Source organism: Hibiscus syriacus, unplaced genomic scaffold, assembly GCF_006381635.1.
Source record: "Hibiscus syriacus cultivar Baekdansim isolate YM2019G1 unplaced genomic scaffold, ASM638163v2 tig00111101_pilon, whole genome shotgun sequence".
In the NCBI taxonomy this organism is placed as follows: Eukaryota; Viridiplantae; Streptophyta; class Magnoliopsida; order Malvales; family Malvaceae; genus Hibiscus; species Hibiscus syriacus.
In genome coordinates this window covers 91342-112860 of record NW_024062986.1, presented here as the reverse complement: position 1 = coordinate 112860, position 21519 = coordinate 91342, and the positions used below count along the sequence as shown (strand labels likewise).

Here is a 21519-nt window from a genome sequence, read left to right as displayed (position 1 = left end):
CATACATTAACTATCCCAAAGCAAAGAGAATCTATCATTGATGAGCTGTATACAAGCATCCCATACTGTTATTTGTATATTACAAAAATACTTAGCCTTAAAAGTCAAACCAATCTTTTGGAATAGCATTCTGTTCCCACATTTCAAGCATGTTCTACCTAAAGAAAATGTCCTCATTCGGCCTGTGTGTGCATATATATATTTCTAGTTGAGCTTTATAACCAACGAGATTTTCATAAGGCATCCGTACCTGTTAAATTCCTTTTTGCTTCTTTGTAATTCATGTAATGTCTTTATGGTTAAACGACAGAGATAACTTTATTTTCGTTTTGAAAATAACGTAGTTTAAACCAGCTATAGCTTCTACATTCCCCTTGAAAAAAATATATTGACACGTAAACATTGCATTCGGAATGCCCCTCCAACATACGTGCATACAAAAGCATATAGAAACAGACTATGTAATATGAGTAATAAAATCTAAAATATGTATTAAAAATCTTTTTCAATTATTTGTTAGTTCATTATCATTTTAGCTAAGTCGATGTCTGTGGTTATACCAATCTATTTCATGCAGACAGCTCATCTTACCACGAATATATATATTTTGACATTGATAAAATCATTCATCGCTTCATTTGGGGTTCTGGAACAATGAATAACAAATCATTCCTGGTCAATTGGGAGATTATCAATCAACCTCTTAAAAGAGGCGGCCTCGGCATCAATCAATCCTATGAGCACAACTCTACTATGCTTATGATTGTTCATGCTTTTATTAAACAACTGATCGAACTAGGTAGGATAATCTAGAGGTTCAAAGCATGAATACATTTTTTTATTTGTCAAGGGCATTGGAATTACAAAAACTATTAAGTTCATGAACTCCTATTGGATAGCAGCTCTGCGCCAAAAGTATAAAATAAACGACATCAACCACCTCCATCACCTGCCTTACTTGCTTATCTCTCTGGCAAGCTCTCAGTCATTCGTGGAACGTTCTTAGCGATAACATTCTATGACTAATTGGTGATGAACGCTCGATTAGCTTTTGGGACGACTTTTGGCTCCCGTCTCTTAATCATTTACCCCTTCGGGCAGCTCCCTCATCAACCATTGATATCCCTTGCCGCATGTATAGACCTCGTTACCACCGAAGGGAATTGAGACATCAGTAGTCTCTTTTCACTCCTTGCTCTAGAAGCTATCCCTCACATCATGGGCATTGTCCACCTCCAACGTGAACAATTGTTGGGGAAAACGGGTTATTTACCACACGAACGTAGTTTTAAAATTGACCTAAAATGTTAAGATTAAAACCACCAAAGGTTGCACAGCGGATAAACCTGTCAAACTATTAAATATTGAAACACAATGGAAAAGAACCGACTAAAAAACAATAAAGGAGAGAACACACCAAATTTACGAGGTTCGACGAGAATATCGTCTACTCCTCGGGCACCACACCGGATGATAACTTCACTATATCGCCAATATTACAACAAATGGAATTCTTTGGAATTCCCAAAGTGGGAGAATGAAGAATACAAGAGGAAGAGAGAACTTGTTTTTGGGATTATTTCTAATGGAAATACTTAGACCTATTTATAGTTGAGTTTCAATAACAATATGTTCAAAGTTTGGCCACCTACCAAAGAATTTTCCAATGTGTACAAGTTAGCCACCAAATATGAAATTCACATGTTCAAAGTTTGGTCACCAACCAAGATGAAATTTCCAATAAGTTGGCCACCAACCAAGATGAAATTTCCAACTTGTCAACTTAATTTCTAGACAAATCTAACAAATCTCCACCTTGGCTTGAAATTACCAAGCCTACTCAACTTCTTCAACTCCCCAAATTTGTAGTGCCTCTAATTGCGATCACAAGCGCCACACACCCGAAGGTGTTCATACTTTCAGGATGTTAATCAAGTTCAAACAATGATTGAACTTGATTACTGTTACCACCTTGGTCATCATATCTGCAGGATTTTCTGATGTCGCAATTTTCTGAAGTAGAATCTTTCATTCTTCAAAGATCTCCCGCACAAAGTGATAACTCACGTCGATATGCTTAGTCCTTGAATGATAGACTTGATTTTTCGCTAAGTGAATAGCGCTCTGACTGTCACAATAGAGACTAATGTGACTTTGAACAACTCCCAAGTCTTCCATCAACCCGTTAAGCCAAATTGCTTCCTTTACAGCCTCTGAAACTGCCATGTATTCTGCCTCTGTAGTAGACAAGGCCACCGTAGATTGCAATGTAGACTTCCAACTTACTGGGGCTTTAGTAAGAGTAAACAAATACCCAGTAGTTGATCGACGCTTATCCAAATCACCAGCATAATCGAAATCAACATATCCAACCATACACTGACCAAGTGCTTCATCCTGTTCAAAAACTAAACCAACATCCACGGTTTGTTGGAGATACCGTAGAATCCATTTCACAGCTTTCCAATGTCCTTCTCCAGGATCATACATGTACCTGCTCACAACTCCAACTGCTTGTGAAATGGCAGGACGCGTACACACCATTGCATACATCAAGCTCCCAACTGCATTAGCATATGGAACTTTTGCCATATACACTCGTTCTTCGTTAGTTTTAGGAGATAATTGAGAACTAAGTTTCAAATGAGAAGCCAATGGGATACTTACATGTTTGGTATTTTCATTCATGCCAAAACATTGTAATACCTTTCTCAGATACTGCTTCTGTGCTAAACAAAGCTTCTCTCTCTGTCTATCTCTGCTTATCTCCATACCAAGAATCTTCTTGGCCTCACCTAGATCTTTCATCTCAAACTCTTGATTCAAATGACCTTTCTCAGATATCGTCAACGTACAAGAGAAGATAAATGAAAGATCTATCTTTGAGCTTTTGTAAATACACACAATGATCATATTTGCTTCTAGTATACTTTTGCCTCCTCATAAAGCTATCAAATCGCTTGTACCACTGCCTCGGAGATTGCTTCAATCCATATAGCGATTTGTTCAGCTTACAAACCCATTTCTCACGACCACCATCTTTGTATCCTTCTGGCTGAGTCATATAGATCTCCTCTTCTAAATCACCGTGCAAGAAAGCCGTCTTTACATCAAGTTGAGCTAGCTCCAAATTCAACTGTGCTACCAAGGCCAACAATATTCTAATGGAGGAATGTTTCACAACAGGGGAAAATACTTCATTGTAGTCGATTCCCTCCTTTTGAGCGTAGCCTTTAGCTACCAACCGTGCCTTATAGCAAACATTTTTCTTGCTATGAGATCCATCTTTCTTTACAAATACCCACTTGCATCCAATGGCTCTTTTACCTTTCGGTAATTGTGCCAGTTTCCAAGTGTTGTTCTTTTGGAGAGATTGCATTTCTTCATCCATGGCACTTTTCCACTTATCACTTTCCATGCTTTGTATTGCTTCTTGGTAAGTGATAGGTATATCATCATCAACAACTGGAAGAGCATAGGCCACCATATCAACAAATCGAGCAGGTCTACGAATTTCTCTCATTGGCCTTGTAACTGCAAGTGTTTCAGGTGTCTCCAATGGTTCTTGGGTTTGAACCTCTTCATCTTCTAATTCTTCTATTGGAGTTGAAGAATCAGCCGCATCAACTTCTGGGATCATCGTATGCTGAAACTCCACATATTTTGGAGTATGCTCCACCTGCTGCGGAGTACTACTTGTTTGGACAGCTTCACTTGTTACCTTCTTTACTAGGGCAGATTCATCAAAGGTAACATCTCTGCTACAAATTATCTTCTTGGTGTCTAAACACCAAAGGCGGAATCCCTTCACTCCATGGGTGATTCCCATAAAGAGAGTCTTCTTTGCTCTCGGATCAAGCTTGGATTCCTTCACATGATAATAAGCAGTGAATCCAAATACATGTAAGGAATCATAATCAGTAGCAGGTTTTCCATACCATACCTCCAATGGTGTTTTTCCTCCTATCGCTGATGACGGCAGACGATTAATGAGATGGCCAGCATATGTCACAGCCTCAGCCCAAAATGCCTTACCTAACCCAGCATTAGACAACATACATCGAACCTTCTCCAATAGTGTTCGATTCATACGCTCTGCCACCCCATTCTGTTGTGGTGTATGTCTAACAGTGAAGTGTCGAACAATACCATACTCATGGCAAACGTCAAAGAATGGGTCACTTTTATATTCCCCTCCATTGTCCGTCCTAAGACGTTTGATCTTTCTACCAGTCTGGTTCTCGATCATATTTTTCCATTTCAGGAAAATTTGAAGCACTTCATCTTTAGACTTCATCGGATACACCCAAAATCTTCTGGAAAAGTCATCTACAAAAGTTACAAAGTAATGGTTTCCTCCCAAAGACGATGTCTTTGAAGGACCCCATACATCTGAGTGAATATAATCTACAATACCTTTTGTATTATATATTGTGGTGCCAAACTTCACTCTCTTCTGCTTTCCCAGAACACAATGCTCGCAAAAATTCAATTTTCAAGCCTTTGCACATTTCAACAATCCTTTCTTTGCCATAATTTGCAAGCATTTCTCTCCGGCATTTCCCAATCGCATATGCCACAACTGGGTTGCGTCCAAATCATCACCTCCGGAAGCTGCTGCAACTGCTCCAATAATTGTACTACCTTGGTAGTAATACAAATTATTTTTCCTGATGCCCTTCATCATCACAAGTGCGCCATATGTGACTTTTAAAACTACATCTCTCATAGTGACTACTGAGCCTTTGGATTCTAAGTCTCCCAACGAGATGAGATTTTTCTTCAAACTGGGCACGTATCAGACATCCGTCAGAACTCTGGTTGATCCATCTTGATTATTCAATCGAATTAAACCTATCCCAACAGTTTTACAGGCATTGTCATTGCCCATATAAACAACTCTTGCATTTAGTTCCACTAAATCGGAGAACCACTCCCGATTAGGGGACATATGATAGGTACAACCCGAATCTAATATCCACTCATCGGAATGGAATGTTGTTGATGAAGCAACCAATGATATGTCAGAGTCATGTGCATCATGCTCTGCAATACATGCATCTGGATCAGCTTTTCCTTTCTTCTTCAGCTTCGGACAATCTTTCTTCCAATGGCCTTTCTCATGACAAAAGGCACATTCATCTTTTCCCAGTCTGGACTTCGACTTTGATCTCCCTCTCCACTTTGGCTTTTGACTTTTCGAGCGACCTCTTACCACCATGGCCTCTACTGCTTCGTACTTGCTCTCCTTCTTGGTTTTCTTCCTGAGTTCATAACTATACAAAGCAGCAGTTACATCTTTAAGGGTAACATTATCCTTACCATGAAGTAACGTTGTCTCAAGGTGCTCAAATTCATCTGGAAGAGATGACAACAACATCAAAGCCAAATCTTCATCTTTGAAGGTTTCATCCATGCCCAATCTTCCACTAGCTCATTGAACGCAGTGATGTGTTCATTCATACTGGTGCCTGCTTGATAATCAAATCTGAACAATCTTTTCTTCATGTGGAGACGATTCTGAGAGCTTTTCTTCAGGAATTTTTCCTCCAAAGCTTTCCATATCTTACTTGCAGAAGTCTCGTTCTTATAGCCATACTTTTGCTCCCTGGAAAGACAAGATCGAATCGTGCTGCACGCCAAACGATTGATTGTTCCCCATTCTTTCTCCTCCATATATTCGAGCTTTTCTTCATCAATGGCGATGTCTAGACCTTGTTGGAATAAAGCGTCTAACACCTCGCCTTGCCACATGCCAAAATGACCGGATCCATCGAACAACTCCACCGAGAAATTTGCATTTGACATCACCCTCCTCACCGGTCCAGATGAAGAGCTTGATGTCTCAACTGATCCGTATTTTGGCATTTTAATTCTAACGAACAATATTCAATATCACGAAATGTATCTTTTCAGTAACGAAACCACCAGGATAACCTCAACCGAAGCTCTGATGCCAATTGTTGGGGAAAACGGGTTATTTCCCATACGAACGTAGTTTTAAAATTGACCTAAAATGTCAAGATTAAAACCACCAAAGGTTGCACAGCGGATAAACCTGTCAAACTATTGAATATTGAAACACAATGGAAAAGAACCGACTAAAAAGCAATAAAGGAGAGAACACACCAAATTTACGAGGTTCGACGAGAATATCGTCTACTCCTCGGGCACCACACCGGATGATAACTTCATTATATCGCCAATATTACAACAAATGGAATTCTTTGGAATTCCCAAAGTGGGAGAATGAAGAATACAAGAGGAAGAGAGAATTTGTTTTTGAGGTTATTTCTAATGGAAATACTTAGACCTATTTATAGTTGAGTTTCAAGAACAATATGTTCAAAATTTGGCCACCTACCAAAGAATTTTCCAATGTGTACAAGTTAGCCACCAAATATGAAATTAACATGTTCAAAGTTTGGTCACCAACCAAGATGAAATTTCCAATAAATTGGCCACCAACCAAGATAAAATTTCCAACTTGTCAACTTAATTTCTAGACAAATCTAACAACAATGACATCTGTGCATGGTGTTGGGGATCTACCCACACCTTTAGTGTTGGTTCGACTTATGAAAAATTGGTGAAAAACTCTTGGAATGCTTGTAATTGTCTTTGGTCGTCAATATGACTCTCCCGATTCCACATAGAATAAGATTATTTCTTTGGTTTGCTCTCCATAGCATTTGATGATTACGAGGAAAGAGTTTGACAAGGCATCGCATCAGACCCCATATGCCCGATCTGCAGATGTAGTCGCGATACAACCCGAGGTCTTTGGCTAACACTTATTCCCACTGATCACGCCACTGATTTCTTTGGCTGCTCCATTGACAAATGGCTTAATGATATTTATGTAATATGGCTAATGCTACTCATGATAATATAACTTGGAACTCTCTTTTCCTCTTTATTAGGGCAAATTTGGAAGCGGCGCAATGAGTTCATCTTCATCGACCCTTGCTCGCCTTTATCTGATGCCGTCTGCCTTAGTTCTGTCTAAGCTCTCCTCTTCGCAAGCCTCCCCTCCAAGGTTGTTGCTCCTCGCCATCACTGGCTATAGTCCTTTAGGTGGACTCCACCTCCGCAAGATTGGATCTGCTTGAACACGGATGCATCAGTGTCATCTATCACTGGTTTCGGCTCTATCAGATGTGTGTTCCCCTGTAGCAATTGTGATTAGATCGCTGGATTTCAAAAAGCTCTCGGCATCATCACGTCTTTTTGAGCCGAACTGTGGAGCCTCTACAATCAGGCTGTGCGGAAATCATGATGTTAGTCCAAATAAATTTTGATTGAATAAATTTGGGTCATTGTTTAAATAGAGTCAAAATGGTATATTAAAATAATAAATTGATGAATTTAAAAATTAAAATAAAATATTACATAAATTTAATAATTATGATTTTATAGAAATAAAATTGGACTATATAAAATTATTTTTTATCATAATAAATTATTTAATTTTAATTTATTTTGATTATTATAATTTTAACTAAATATTTAAGTTTAAATATAAATATTTAATTAACACAATTAAATAAATAAACTCTAAATTTAATTAAAAATTAAAAATATATTAAAAAGGTCACCCAGTCATAGCGCTCCCCACTTGCAGGAATATAATATGTGGCAACCCTAAATTCAATATGCAATGTTCAGCCCAAATTTCAAAAGCGGTGGGCTTACTGGTACGCAAATTGAATTGATTTCCAATTCTAAATTCCACATTGTTTGCGGTAAATAAACAAATATACTTTTATCAAACACAAACTCTTAAGGATTTTATTTAGGGTCAATCTAACATCTATATATATATCATCCAATACAAAATTAAAATAATTGTGTTACTTATTTTTAAATTAATATTTAAAAAATCAATTTATATGTTCACCTGCATGTTGATTAAATTCATACCATCCACCTACAAAAATTATTTCGAACTTTTAAAAATAAACCAAAATTCTTATCAAACTCAAAATTTAAAAATTCTAGTTAGATCTCCATAATTCTTTGAAAATATTAAAATGAACCTTTCAAGAAATTTAAGTGACCCAAAATTATTTAACCAAGATTTACCATTATATAAGAGAGGAAAGAAAACTAAAGTATATTTAATATATGAATTAAGATCTACTCACACGATGTAAAACTTTTTTTACACGAATTTAAGATTGTTGGATAAATAAAAAATAGACAACTGAGGTTAATTCGTTTCTTTTTCCAATGAATATATTCTCATTTTCTATTAATTTCAGTCATCTATTTTCATTCACCCAATAATCCTAAATCTGTATAAAACTAAAAGGATTTTATATTATACAAGAAAAACCTATATGATATCGATTAATATATGAACCTCGTACATTCTCAATAGACCAAAACTTTCTACTCATTAATGATATTTAAGGATATTTATCCACCGGTTCAATAATTTATTGTTTTTCTCACTAATGAGGTCTTAGATTATGATTGGTTGATAGAATATAATTCCCTGATGATGCATAAAATTTATATATCCGAAATAAATAGGATATATAATTAGATGATGCAACAGCAAGTAAAAATGCCAATGAAAGAGGGATTGCCATGAACGTGTTTGTGGATGCATGTTGGGTTAGTCTACAAAACTCACATGCCTTGTTCCAAAACCTCACTAAGATTTGACTTCAACAATTCTTCACGTGACCAACAAAATAGAAAGGATTGGTTCAGCAAAAACATCACAGTTTCCAGCTGTGTATTTGCAAATATGCAAATCATGTCACAAGCAACTTACAACCATTTAACCAAATCTTGCTAGTCAGACAAATTCTCTACATTTCTGGTTTGTTTTCAAACATATTTCACATGTCGACCAGCATTGATGACATTTTTCATTCAATTCCAAATGTTCGATTCCCTTCCCACCATTGATTGCAGTGAAAGATGAAATAGTTCTTACAGTTTTAAACCCCCAATTCTACAATATTATTTTGGTCCTGCACTAGGCTTGCTGCCAAGGAAGAAAATAAGAAAGGAACTGCTCCGATATATCCCTGCTCGAACCATGCAAAATAAGTACAGGAGCAAATCAAGCCAACCGTTTAACTACGATGGTTGATCGAGTATTGAAGGCTGAAAGCGAATCTTTTAGCAAAGTTTCTCCCCAAAAACTACTGTGTCGTTGATTGCAATGGTAACCTTGGGTGGTTGTGCTCACCTTCATAGGTAACGATAAGCATGGATGGCTCTTCCAAGCACCTCTCCACATGCTTCCTTGCAGGGCAACCTCTCATACTGCTACATTTATAGTATCCCCTGCACACCAGTTGAAAAGGAAAAGCCTCTTAAAGTCGATAAATTTAGACAAATTTCTCTATATATGAATCAAAGTAACAAGCTTGCTATAAAACACTTTAAACATGCAACTACAACTAACACCATGGCTAATAACCCCAGTTAAACATTAGAGATATAAATGCATCATCATTCAGCTTGACCCTGCTCAAACCTCCCTCCATCGTCTAAGTTTTCACTTCACAACGGGCTGAAATTCAACACTTGAAAGTACCCTTTTAACATTCTTCGAGACTAAGGTAATCACAAATCACTCAATGCGATAAAAGCCTAAATCTTAACTAAATTGAAAGTTGAAACATTAATGACACTGGTACACAATAAAATCATTATATTGTAACAAGCCCTTCATGTATCCACTAAGATCATTCAGTTCCATTCCTAGTCTATTTCAATCCCAAAAGTTCCTATATGCACCTATATTTGTAATGCCATAAGCAAAACAGAACAGGAAAACAACGGAATTCACATAATAACATATCAAATCTTGGTCATCATTACCTAGGGTGAGGAGAACCCTTGATTGGCTTCTGTCCATACTTCCTCCATGAATAATCATCAGGAGGAATATCAGCAAGCTTGTTACTGATTGCAGGCACCTTGATCGATTTCTTTACTCTATGTTTCCTGCCAACAGAGAGTAACTAACTAAGCTCCTTTCAAGGATCAAAGCAATTATGATAATTGATATCAAGAGCATGATTCCATGCAGAAACCAAAGAGGGCAAAAGATAATATCGAACCTCTTTTTAGAGCAGTGGCATTTACCGCTGCTCCCACATTTGACACTCCCCTCCCCTCCCCTAGCAGAACACTTCTTCTTGTGTTGGGAACCTTGATCCGAGGAACGAGAACCCCCGTTGAAAAGGAAGGCACCCCCACCATCCAAGTTGGCTACACTACCATCTATGCTCAAGGAAGATATGAAAGACCTTGTCGATGACATGGTAGGTGTACAGCTAGAGCTATCGAAATTCAAGCTAATGCCGCTATTACTCCTCCTAAACATCATCTCAGCTTGATGTTTCATTTGCTGCTGTTGGAGCTGCAACCTCTGTCGAAGCTGTTGCTGTTGTTGTTGATGTTGGAGGAAATGGTAATGCCCTGACGAAGATGGTTCGGTGAGTTGCTGAAGGTTTTTCCCATTTGAGCTCAATTCCAAAGATGGGGTTCCTAAATGAAGAGAATTCTTAGCATGTGAACTCAATTCTTGAGCTGAGCTTTCATGGTGACCAAGCTGCAAAGTCCTGTGGTGAGGGTTGTCCAAAAGGATGCTCTGGGGAAGAGGGGCTCGTAATTTCCTCAGTTTCCTCACTCTTGCATGTCCTAAACCAGTGTTCAAAAGAGAAACCACTTTTTGAACCTAAAAACAGCCTCCCCAGTTTCAGCCATTAAATTTCTGTAATGAATCTGATCTTGTGGCTGAGACAAATACTCAAAACCCTATGGCAGCTCTCCACTGCTGCCTTGTTAGCTTCCTCAACCTCCTCCATGTTTAACCCCCAAAACCAGAAAACAAACCCCTAATTATCCAAACCAAATATCAACTAAACAAAAACATACCACAAAACAACAAGGTTCAATAGAAAAACCAGATCTTTAAAGGGAAAAGAAAGACCCATCAGTCAAATTCAAACTTTCTGGCAACAGAATTTAACCAAATGAACAAAGAAACAAAGGGGAGGGGGAAACAAAACCTTGTTAGGCTTAGTGTTGTCAAACCCTAGATTCTTCTTCTCATGTTCTTTTATATTGAAACTTGAAAAGTGTGAGAAAGAAGACTTTGTTTTTGCCCATGGTAAGAAGAATTCACAAACGGCAGTAACCAACAAAACAAAGCTCCCATCTTTTTCTTTTGCCCCTTCCACTAAACAATATAAAACGAAATTCAACAGAGAGAGAGAGAGAAATATGATGATAAGATGCTTAAATAAATTAATGAGTTGAGCTCAGCTGAATAAATGAAAATTCTGCCGTCTCTGTCACATATTTGAAGGTGGTCCCATGCAAAGACTTTGGTTTATTCTTTTTCTTCTGCCATTGCTTTTGATGACTTCCAATCTTTAGTTTTCTTATTAAACTACTATTTTCTTAATAAGATTTTAATTCTTCCCAGTGATTTAGTTAAGACTTTTTCTGTATAATTATTGGTATTTAGTTTATTAATTGATTAATTTATATTAAATATTATGAATATAAGTGTGATTCTTTTAATTTAATTTATTTTATACGTAAATATTATTATTTAAATTTTTGATTTTATTTATAAAATATAATAAATTATTCAATTAAATCAATTGATTGTTAACTTGTGGTTAGTTGGAAACTTTTTACCTCAACAATTTACTCGATTTTCCTCTTAAATTTTTTCATGGGTTTAATTTTAGATAGATTTTGTTTATTTCGTCACCCACTTTAAGAAATGAAAGTAATCAAATTTATTTAACGATTTCAATGGTTAAAATAGATTACAAATATATACAACCTTCATAATTACTTTAGATTATTAAAAAATTATATAAACTATTAATATTTTTTATGATAATTTTATATAAATTTTTTATAAATTTTCGGCATATAAGATTTTTATGTTAGAATTCCACTTTCCTTAAAAATGATGATATAATTTTATAAAATATGAACTCATCAAATGGTAGTAATGGTTAAAGAGAGTATTATTTTCTATTGTGGTCTTTTATTATAAAAATTATATATATAATATTTATGTATATTATTAATGATTGAAAAAATATATAAATAGATACGATTATGTAATTATTTTAAAATATTAAAAAACTTTTTTATAAAATATAATAATTAATTGTTTTTAGTTTAAATCACAATGTCCACTTCAAAATTGGGCCTAGATTGGTATTAGGGGGCAGCGACCTATATAGCCGTTGTTGGAATCATCCAATCATTTCGTTCCACCTTTCGATTTGTCGCCCGGGAATCTGACACGTACCCAAATTAGCGGTTTCTTTGACCGGTAAGTTGCACCGTGAAGGTCGGTGAGTAACAGGTAGGTGGGTCCCGCCGCCGTTGACCTAACCATCCTCTTTCATCTCTCCGGTGAGCTTGTTTTATTACACGGGTAATCTTGTACTTTTGAAGTTGAACATTTTAATTAAAAACTAAAATGACTTATTAATTTTGAAAGTTAAGTTAATTGATTAATATATTGGTTAATTTTTAAAAAAAAATAAAACCATAAAAATACAAAATGAAAACTCTTGAAAAATCTAAAAGAATAAAACACTACTTTTATTTAAATTAGTTTGAATTGCTTTTAAATAATGTTGTGGAATATTTTTTTGAAAAGTTTATTTTGATATTTAAGTATATTAAGATTAGAAAATATTTTTTTAAGAAAAAAATATCCATTCTAGACATGATGTTATAAAATAAAAATAAAAGATATTATTAGTAATGATAAATGAGGGAAAATATATGTTTTGTACCTCAAAATGATTTTAAGTCACAAAAAGTTAGAAGTTGATTTTAAAATCATATGCATTTATGCAAAAACAATAACAATAAATTAAACTACAGATGTATAATTATGGTATTTATTTATTTATTTTATAGGTATAATAATTAGACTTTTGTCTAATATTTTTATCCTCAATTATTTGGCCATGAAAAGAAGAATGCAAAGAAGAACAAAGCCGAATGGGAATTATGTTCATGAACCAAATCTTGACCCAAAATAAGGAATTGTCAATTATCCAATGTACTCGACAAATTGAATTGTCTATGTAATGACCCAAATAATATATAGCTGCCATGTGTTGCTCTCTAAGGAAGAAAAAGAGTAAGAAGAAAGGGAATATATATATCCACAAATATTTTTTAGAGTAGAAATATATACATATTAGTAATATAAAATTTTTGTATGATATAATATAAATAAAATATAAATATAAATATAATTAATAAAATAAATAATTATTCAAAGAAAATTTAAATTTCATAATAAATACGCGCTCATCCTTATCGTGGATCGGTCACTTTATATATTATATAAAATATGTTTGAACAGTAAATTGTTATAGATAATTACGGATGATATTGAATATGGGCTAATGTGTTTGTGGAATTTTTCTTCTTAAATCGACCAGCTGACCAATTCCTTGATCACGTTTGTGGTGGTATTGTTGACTGCTTTTATTTAAATTTTTATTTCCACTCAAAGAAGATATGTACAATCTTCTAGCATGATTGCTGAAATTTTAAAACTCAATTAGTTCATTTTTTTATTGAATAATTTACATCCATGAAAAAATTAAGTATTTATGCCACTTAGTTTTGATTTTATATCCAATTCAATGATTCATTTAATTATTTAAATTTATATAAAAAAATATTTTTATATTTTATGATTAGATATCAGAAGGATTAATTTTATTAGATTCGGTGATAGCTGAATAAAACCAAACGAATAGAACACATATGTATAATCTTTGATTGGTGGCATAATATTCTCCCTCTTCTTTTTCAAACTAAAAAGCCTGTTCAGTGTACAGATAATCAAATCTTCATCCAAATCCTGCCCGAATTCTCTTTAGTTTCTTTGGATTAAGGGACAAGAAAGTTTTTTCCCTAAAAGTTTAGGGGAACCGAATGTATGGTTGGCTAAAGATAGGGGAACAACTGCTGAATAGAGAAGTAGTTATCTCGCCTAATGGGATTAATGGCTTGTATGTGTTCCTTTTCCAGATTGTTCCTTGAGTGGATCCTCTGGCTTTTACAACTATTGATCTTGACCCTTAATATTGTCTTTATTGCTGTCGAATTGATTGGTGCCTTTGGAATGTTATTTTGCCAAGTGCGTCGTTTCGGATGGGGGAGGGAGACTTGTGTTTACTAACATCATATGTGCTTATGTCAAGGATTGCTAGGCTAATTTATCATTATTGGTCTATGGACGATGGCCTTTGTGTCGTATTTTAAACAAGTTCGGAAACCTCTGTTTCTTAGTGTTGGTGGTTCTGGCTGGAGTACGTTTATATTTTTATTTTATTGATGTTTCATTTTCGTTCTCAGTTTGAGTGTGATTTTGATCCTTTTTGTAATAGTTGCTACCTATAGTCGTTTATTCTAGCTCTAAACTGGAATCTTTATTCCTTTCTAATAAAATAATATCTTATTGCACGGAAATGGTAATAATAATTTGAATGTCTAGTCCATACTTGGAAAATATATGCATTATACATGGTCAAATTCATAATGGTAAAAGATTATAAGTTATCAATTTACACAAAAAAGTTAGGTTAATTTACAGTAGGATACGAGAACTTTAAGTTATAACAGAAATTAATTAAAATTTTAATTATCATATTACTATTTAAGTATAAATTAAATCACACTATTTCAAATGTTACTAATTTAAGTATAAATTAATTAATATCTAAATTATATTACTAAATATAATATCAAAATTTTAAGTTAATGTATAATAAGAAATGAGAACTTTAATTAATAATAAAAGTTAATTAATTTATTAATTATCATATTATTAGTTTTAGACATTTGCAGACGAGCAGTCCCCCCCCCCCCGGGTTTAGGTTAAATAATTTTCTTTGATTTCTGGAATTTGTTTATTTTTTGAATATTTTTCTTCAATGTCGAAATATTTTCCATGCTCGATCAAGTTACTGGTCGCAGACTCTGTATCGTGATTTTTCCGGTACTCGTTCTGGTCTTGTTTGGAGTGGACGATTATCGGCATCATTGGACCCATGTTTTTCTGGAGCTCTTCATGGGTCTCTCCATTTTACAGTAAACTTGGACTCAAATCCCTCCTCACCCTCACCCATAATTCGAAGGATATTGAATAATTAAGCGCATATTCAACCTTGTATTCTTCAACATGTTATAGCAATTATACACCAATCAAACTAAACTCAATCGATAAATGTAATGGAATTTTAAATAAAAAAAGTGCACTGATAAATAATAATTTGAAGCAGAAAGAAAGCAAATAGGCTAAGGAGTCTGGTGACACTCTATGTGCATAATTTCCTGACAAGATTGCACTGGAAAGGACTTTGGATGGCATTTGGGTGTCATGGAGATATTATCGTCTCTTTTCATTATGGAGAAGAGTGGAAAAGGGGAAACGTTTTGACTTCGTCGGGTTCGCAAGCAAAATGGACGCGACTAAAGCCATGGACAGGCAGAATGGTTTTAAGTTGTTAGGAAACAAAATCGAAGCTTCTTTTTGCAAAGTATAATAAATTGGAAGAAATTTTTTCCGAAAGTTTGAGGGGCGAATGTATATGTAAAGTACCCAAATTGTTTTGAGATAAAGCATAAAATTGGCTCTTAATCTTGCAGGAAAGATTTGTGTCCCTAATATCAACTTAATGAAGAGACCTGAAAATAAATGAGCGCAACAATTTCAACAACTCTTTTACCCAAAGTGCTGGTGTTCATTTTTCATTTTATCTTTTACGGTCCCTCGTTATACCTCCTGACGATGTCGTATCAATGGATCGCGAGGAATCGTATATCGAGCTCAAAAAGAAGATTAGGTCTTTGGCCAGTTTCTACTCGAAGGCAGGTCCCTCTGCTCCATTACCGGAAGAGATTAAGAATGAAATGCTGAATGATTTGAACACTGCTGAAGAATGCTTGTAGCATGGTGGAGATCCGCATAGACCGTGAGGGGCATAACAATGGCATATTATCTTGGTTGTGTACATTTTATTAAGGATGAATAAAATTCGATTTGACTCAAAAAAAAAATTATTTTATTATGAATGTTTAACGTTTCTTTCAGTCACTGATAAAATTTTATTATGAATGTCTAACATAGATTTACATTTTTCTTTTCCAACCAATCGCGAGCAATCAAGAAACATAGAGTAACAGTCAAGGAAAGCTCCAATCTTGGAAAAGACACTTGAACCGGAAGTGAAATATATAATGATAGGAATAAACAGGTTAATGAATCCATTGCAAATCAATCAGTCGTTATTAGAGAATAACTGATTTACTTGTCTGAAAAGTGAAGCTTCGTATCGTGCGAAGCATATGTTAGTGAACTTGTCAAACCCGTTTTTGGAAAAGAGGTTTGCTGCCACATGGGCATTTTGCTATGAATGTGCTCCACGTTAATATATTATGCTTGTTTCTTGAAATTAGAAGGGCAACCCAAAAGCTTTTAATTGATATTGAGAATCATATCAGTATATTAATATTTTAATATTTTTTTATGTATGGGTCCAATTTAACTTTATTGTCATTGGCATTATACATGAAACACTCCTGGATCAATCTTTGTTTCATAGGTGGATGTTGTGACACGTGGGTGAAATTGGTTGGGTCTATGTTGATAGGGGATATCAGGCGAAGGCCTTGGCCCGTAAATTGGTTGCCCTTTTGGATCCTACTGCCTTTGTAGCTAAATCACAAAGCTCGGTTTAACAGTTTCTTCTCTTTCTCCACATTAAAGGAGTAATATGGCAACCATCTCAGCCACGTCATCAATCACCCTGGCAGCTGTTGCAAGCAGGCCATCACCGAGTCTTGCATCCCCGGCTGCCACGGGTAAGTTCCTATGATAATTTCCTTTTGGGGCTGCTTTCATTTTCACTTCAACTGCAAAATTTGCTTGCAGGGTTGCCAAGGATGGCGAAGAAAGGGAAAGTGATGTGTTCAATGGAGAAGAAGCCTTGTGCTGAGGAGAAAGGCTCAGCGATGGGGATGAGTGCACCGTTGCTGGCAGCAGCGTGTGCGGCCACCATGTCAAGTCCACAAGCGATGGCTCTGGTGGATGAGAGAATGTCCACAGAAGGAATTGGACTTCCATTTGGTTTGAGCAACAACCTCCTGGGGTGGATCTTGTTTGGGGTATTCGGCCTGATTTGGGCTCTTTACTTTGTTTACACTTCCTCCTTGAAGAGGATGAGGAGTCCGGACTGTCCCTCTAAAGTTTGGACTGTTGAAAGAGGGTTTGGCTGTTCTATCTTGTAATAAAACTACATCATGCATGTCCAGTGTGTATTCTCCTATCTACTTGATTAATTGGAATTATATTTGTAAGATAACATGCTACGAAACATACTACGACCGTACAAAGAACTTAATTTTTGCATTTACAATCAGACACCTTAGATCTGCTTCCAAATTCATCAATTTACTTTTACGCAACAAAGTCAGCATTATCAATATCAAGAGTATCAGTTGGGGCTTAAAACGCAACAAGCATTTTAGATTAGCCAACCATTATCCATTCTTCTACTTCTACTGTGCATTCCTTTCCCTCAGAAAATACCACTGCTATACAATATATCTACTGTCTGACAACGCACAAAACCAAAAATCAGAGCCCCCCACTATGAAAGTGCTTCCATCATTGTCCACTAACCCCCTTTGATACAAAAGAGAATAGCATATCAAGTGAGGTTTGACAATTCCCTTCCCCTTTTTCATCTTTAACTTGTCAAGACATGAAGGGTCTGCCTGTATTTTTTTAGGCAAACATCAAACCCTGTTTGAAGATTTTTTTTTTTAAAAAAAAAGATGAAAAAAGGCATCTCTGACTAACAACTGCTTCAGATGATATAACATCTTCTAACATGATCAGAAACTGTTCGGACATTTGACACCTTCCACAAATAAGTGAACTCCATCTTATATGATGTTCACAATATTTGGCAGCTAGGCTGTTCTGATATGTGAATTTTCTTTCACTATAAGACTCTTCGATCCTCGAAGAGTAAAGCTTTCATTTTGGGGTAATTAGCAGTGGAATTGAATAATTCTACACTGCAAGTCGGTTTATGTCACCCAGAAGATGCTAGGAAGACGCTGATGTACTAATAAAATTACTATTTCCTTACATTTTTCACAGAAGAAACCCTGCAATCAACGACTTCATCGCGAAAGCGCTTGCTGCTACCGGAAGCTTCCTCGGGCTTCAAAAGCCCACCTTTTCCTTGGTCCAAGCTCAACCCCAAAGGAAAAACCTGTCCGGGAAACGCGCCGCCTCCCATTCCTCCAAGATGTCCGGCTCCGTCACCGGAGCTGAGCTGTAGAAACATTGGCGCCGCAACTCCCGCAGCTGTCCCAGCCATTCCACTGTCTGGTCCCGCCAAACCCGCCTCAGAAGGCGCGAAGTTAGGGAGACCGAGGATTTGCTCGAGGAAATCATCCGCGGGAGCTTCGTGGGGGTTGTTAGCCATGAGAAGGTCGAAGAGAGTTCGAAGTGAGTTGAAGTACCGTGTTAAAGCTACCAAAGAGCACAAAATGCAAACAAATTGAAAACCCAGCAGAATATTAAAAGAGAAAATGAAGTCAGTTCATATCTTTCTGTTTTCAAGCTTCGATCTTTAGATACTTGGGTATTCGGGGGTTCTTCTCTTGTGAGCTCTGAGAAAGAAACGAAGAGGAAAAGGGGTTAAAAATGTAACCTTTTGTGTTAAAGGGGTTGAAGTTTGATCAGATATATGTGTGGGAAAGTATGATTCCATATGATTCGGTTCCATTTTAATTTTTAATTTATAATTTTTTTATAATTCATCAAATTTTTTATAGGGTAAACTACACAGTTGTCATTAATGTTGGAGTAAATTTTTGTTTTTATCACTGATGTTTCAAAAGCCACAAATTGATCATTAATGTTATCGTTTGTTACAAATTGATCACTCGATGTTAACAACCATTAACAAGCGTGACAAAAAACACAGTTGACATGTTAACTGCTTACATGGACTTTTGACTGCCACGTTGGAGGATCACTGGAATCCCTTTGATCGGTGCTTGAACTAATAGGTAATTAATGATTAATTAGTTAATTAATAAAGGGGGGAATCAATGGTTTCATTTACCATTTTGAACCATTCTTCTTTTTCCATAAACATTTTCTTCTTCATAAATACTTCTTCTTCCATAAACCTATTTTTTCTTATACATAAATTGTCCATAACCCCTTTCTTATTCTTCTTTCATAAACTCATTTATTTCTCTTTCATACCCATTTTTCTTCCACAAACATGTTTCTTCTTCCATAAACTCATGTGTTCTTCTTCCATAAACTCATTTCTTCTTCTTTCATTAGTATGCGAAAAAAAGTAGAGAGAAAAACGAGCAAAGAAAAACCATCGTACTTACATGGAGGTTACGACAAAGGAGGGACAACGCTATGTTTTATGGTAAGCTTCTTTTGGGTTTGATAGGAAAAAAAAACTTTAGTTGGGCATCCATAGTTGCAAAGCAGAACATCAGTGAAGTCTTCCATCTTTATAGGATTTCTTTTCTCTTACAATTTTTCATAATTTAAAAAAAAAATAGAGATAGGAATGAAAAACCGCAAATTAAGTTTAGAGATTGAGATTTTTAAAGGAGAAGAGTGATCGTTGAAGGCTTTTGGGTCTCGAACGTGGCGGTTAACCCATTCAAGTCAGTCCATGTAAGCAGTTAACACGCCAGTTGTGTTTTCCTAACGGTTGGTAACGCTGAGTGGCCAATTTGTAACAACAATAACGTTAGTGATCGACTTGTGACTTTTAAAACATCAGTGGTGATAATAAAAACTTACTCAAACATTAGTGATCATTTACATAGTTTACCCTTTTTATATTAGTCTGGAATGTTAGGTTTTATATTTTATTTTAATAAAATAATTTTATTTATGTATTTTTTTAAAGTATGTATTAAATATTATAAACTTTTTAAATAAAAATAATTATTAAAATATTTTTTTCATAAAACTAATTATTTTTCATAATTAATATTTCAAATTATTTCATTGTTTTATAAATAAAATATTTATTTTATATTATAAATTAATATAAATTAAATAAAATATTAATTGGATTATAATGATAATTTTTAAATCATGAAATACAAACGGTCTAAATATAATTTTTTTGACAATATATAAACCGTTAGTTTTATTAAAAATATTCAAATTATAATAAAAGTTTACAACTACAACAGTAAACTAAAACACATAATAAGAACATTTTATTATAATTATTAACACAAAGGGATTAATCTCTTGAAATACCATTTACAAACCGCAAATAGAATAGAGCGACGTGAGAAAACTATTTATAAACCAAATTGTATATTGAAATTCAATCAACGGGTCTAAAGCAGGAAAGATCAGTATGATAACAAACGTGTCATCTTGATCAGTCATTGCGATGTTAAAAATAACGCTAAAAAAATAAACGAAAATAACGATCAAACAATTGAAAACGTGTCAAAAGAAAAAAAAACGTGTCATAAAAGTAGAAAAAATTATGTCATAAAGACAGAGTTGCTAAAAAATAAAAATAAAAAAATAAAGATACAATATAATAAAATAAAATAAAATAAAAATAATGAATATCGACAAACGGCACTTAAACCAGTGTTGCCGTCAGTCGGTTACAAAAATTAAAAAAAAAAAACTAACGACGATACAAGTAAAATAGAGAAAACTAGGATTAAAAATCATTAACTCAAAATATAAAAAATTAAATCAATTTTCAACTAATTGATTTTATGAGAAACCGTGTTATTTTTCTTTTCTTTTCTTTTTTTCTCTGTATTAATCGATAGTAGTTGGTCTTACAACGGCGTCTTTTATTTGTAATTTTTGACTTAAAACGCCGATTAAATTTATTTTTAAAAAAACGTCATCAGGTCATATAAAACGTTCAAACAAATGACAAAACAAATGCAAACCGACAAAACAAAAGAAAGTAAACTAAAGAAGAGAACAATCGACCCTTGAGCCGTTCCTTGTTGAGGCACAAGCATGTTTGGAAAGTCTCTTGTTGGCTCGCGAGCGGGTTTGGCCTTTTGTTGAGGTCGAAGGTGACTCTCTCTCGGTCATTCTGAGGGCTGAATGGCTGATATTGATCTCTCTTATGGGGGATCGTTGATTAATGGTCTCGCTCGGACCTTTCAGTCGAGCAATTTTCTCCATGTTGGTCGTGCAGGTGATGAGGTTGCCCATGTTCATACTCGTGCTGCCCTCTGCTCTCCTGGTTCCCCTCTCTGGGTTTCGTCTCCTCCAGCTGCACGACTGTTACGTTTTAAAAAACAATTGCTCAAGTTGGTATTATTCATCTCATCTACTTTTCTCTCATTTAATTTGTCCATATTTGTTTTTTAAACAAATTCAGCCTTTACAATTTTCTTTTAAGTACACGTTTGAAATTTATGTAATTTAAA

The 21519-nt window shown here is 35.0% G+C and overlaps 2 pseudogenes; one reads left to right on the top strand and one right to left on the bottom strand.

The window, feature by feature from the left end:
- Positions 1–8770: 8770 nt before the first annotated feature.
- On the bottom strand, positions 8771–11252 carry LOC120153626 (annotated as a pseudogene).
- Positions 11253–16724: 5472 nt separating this feature from the next.
- Positions 16725–17282, top strand: LOC120153628 (annotated as a pseudogene).
- Positions 17283–21519: the final 4237 nt, after the last annotated feature.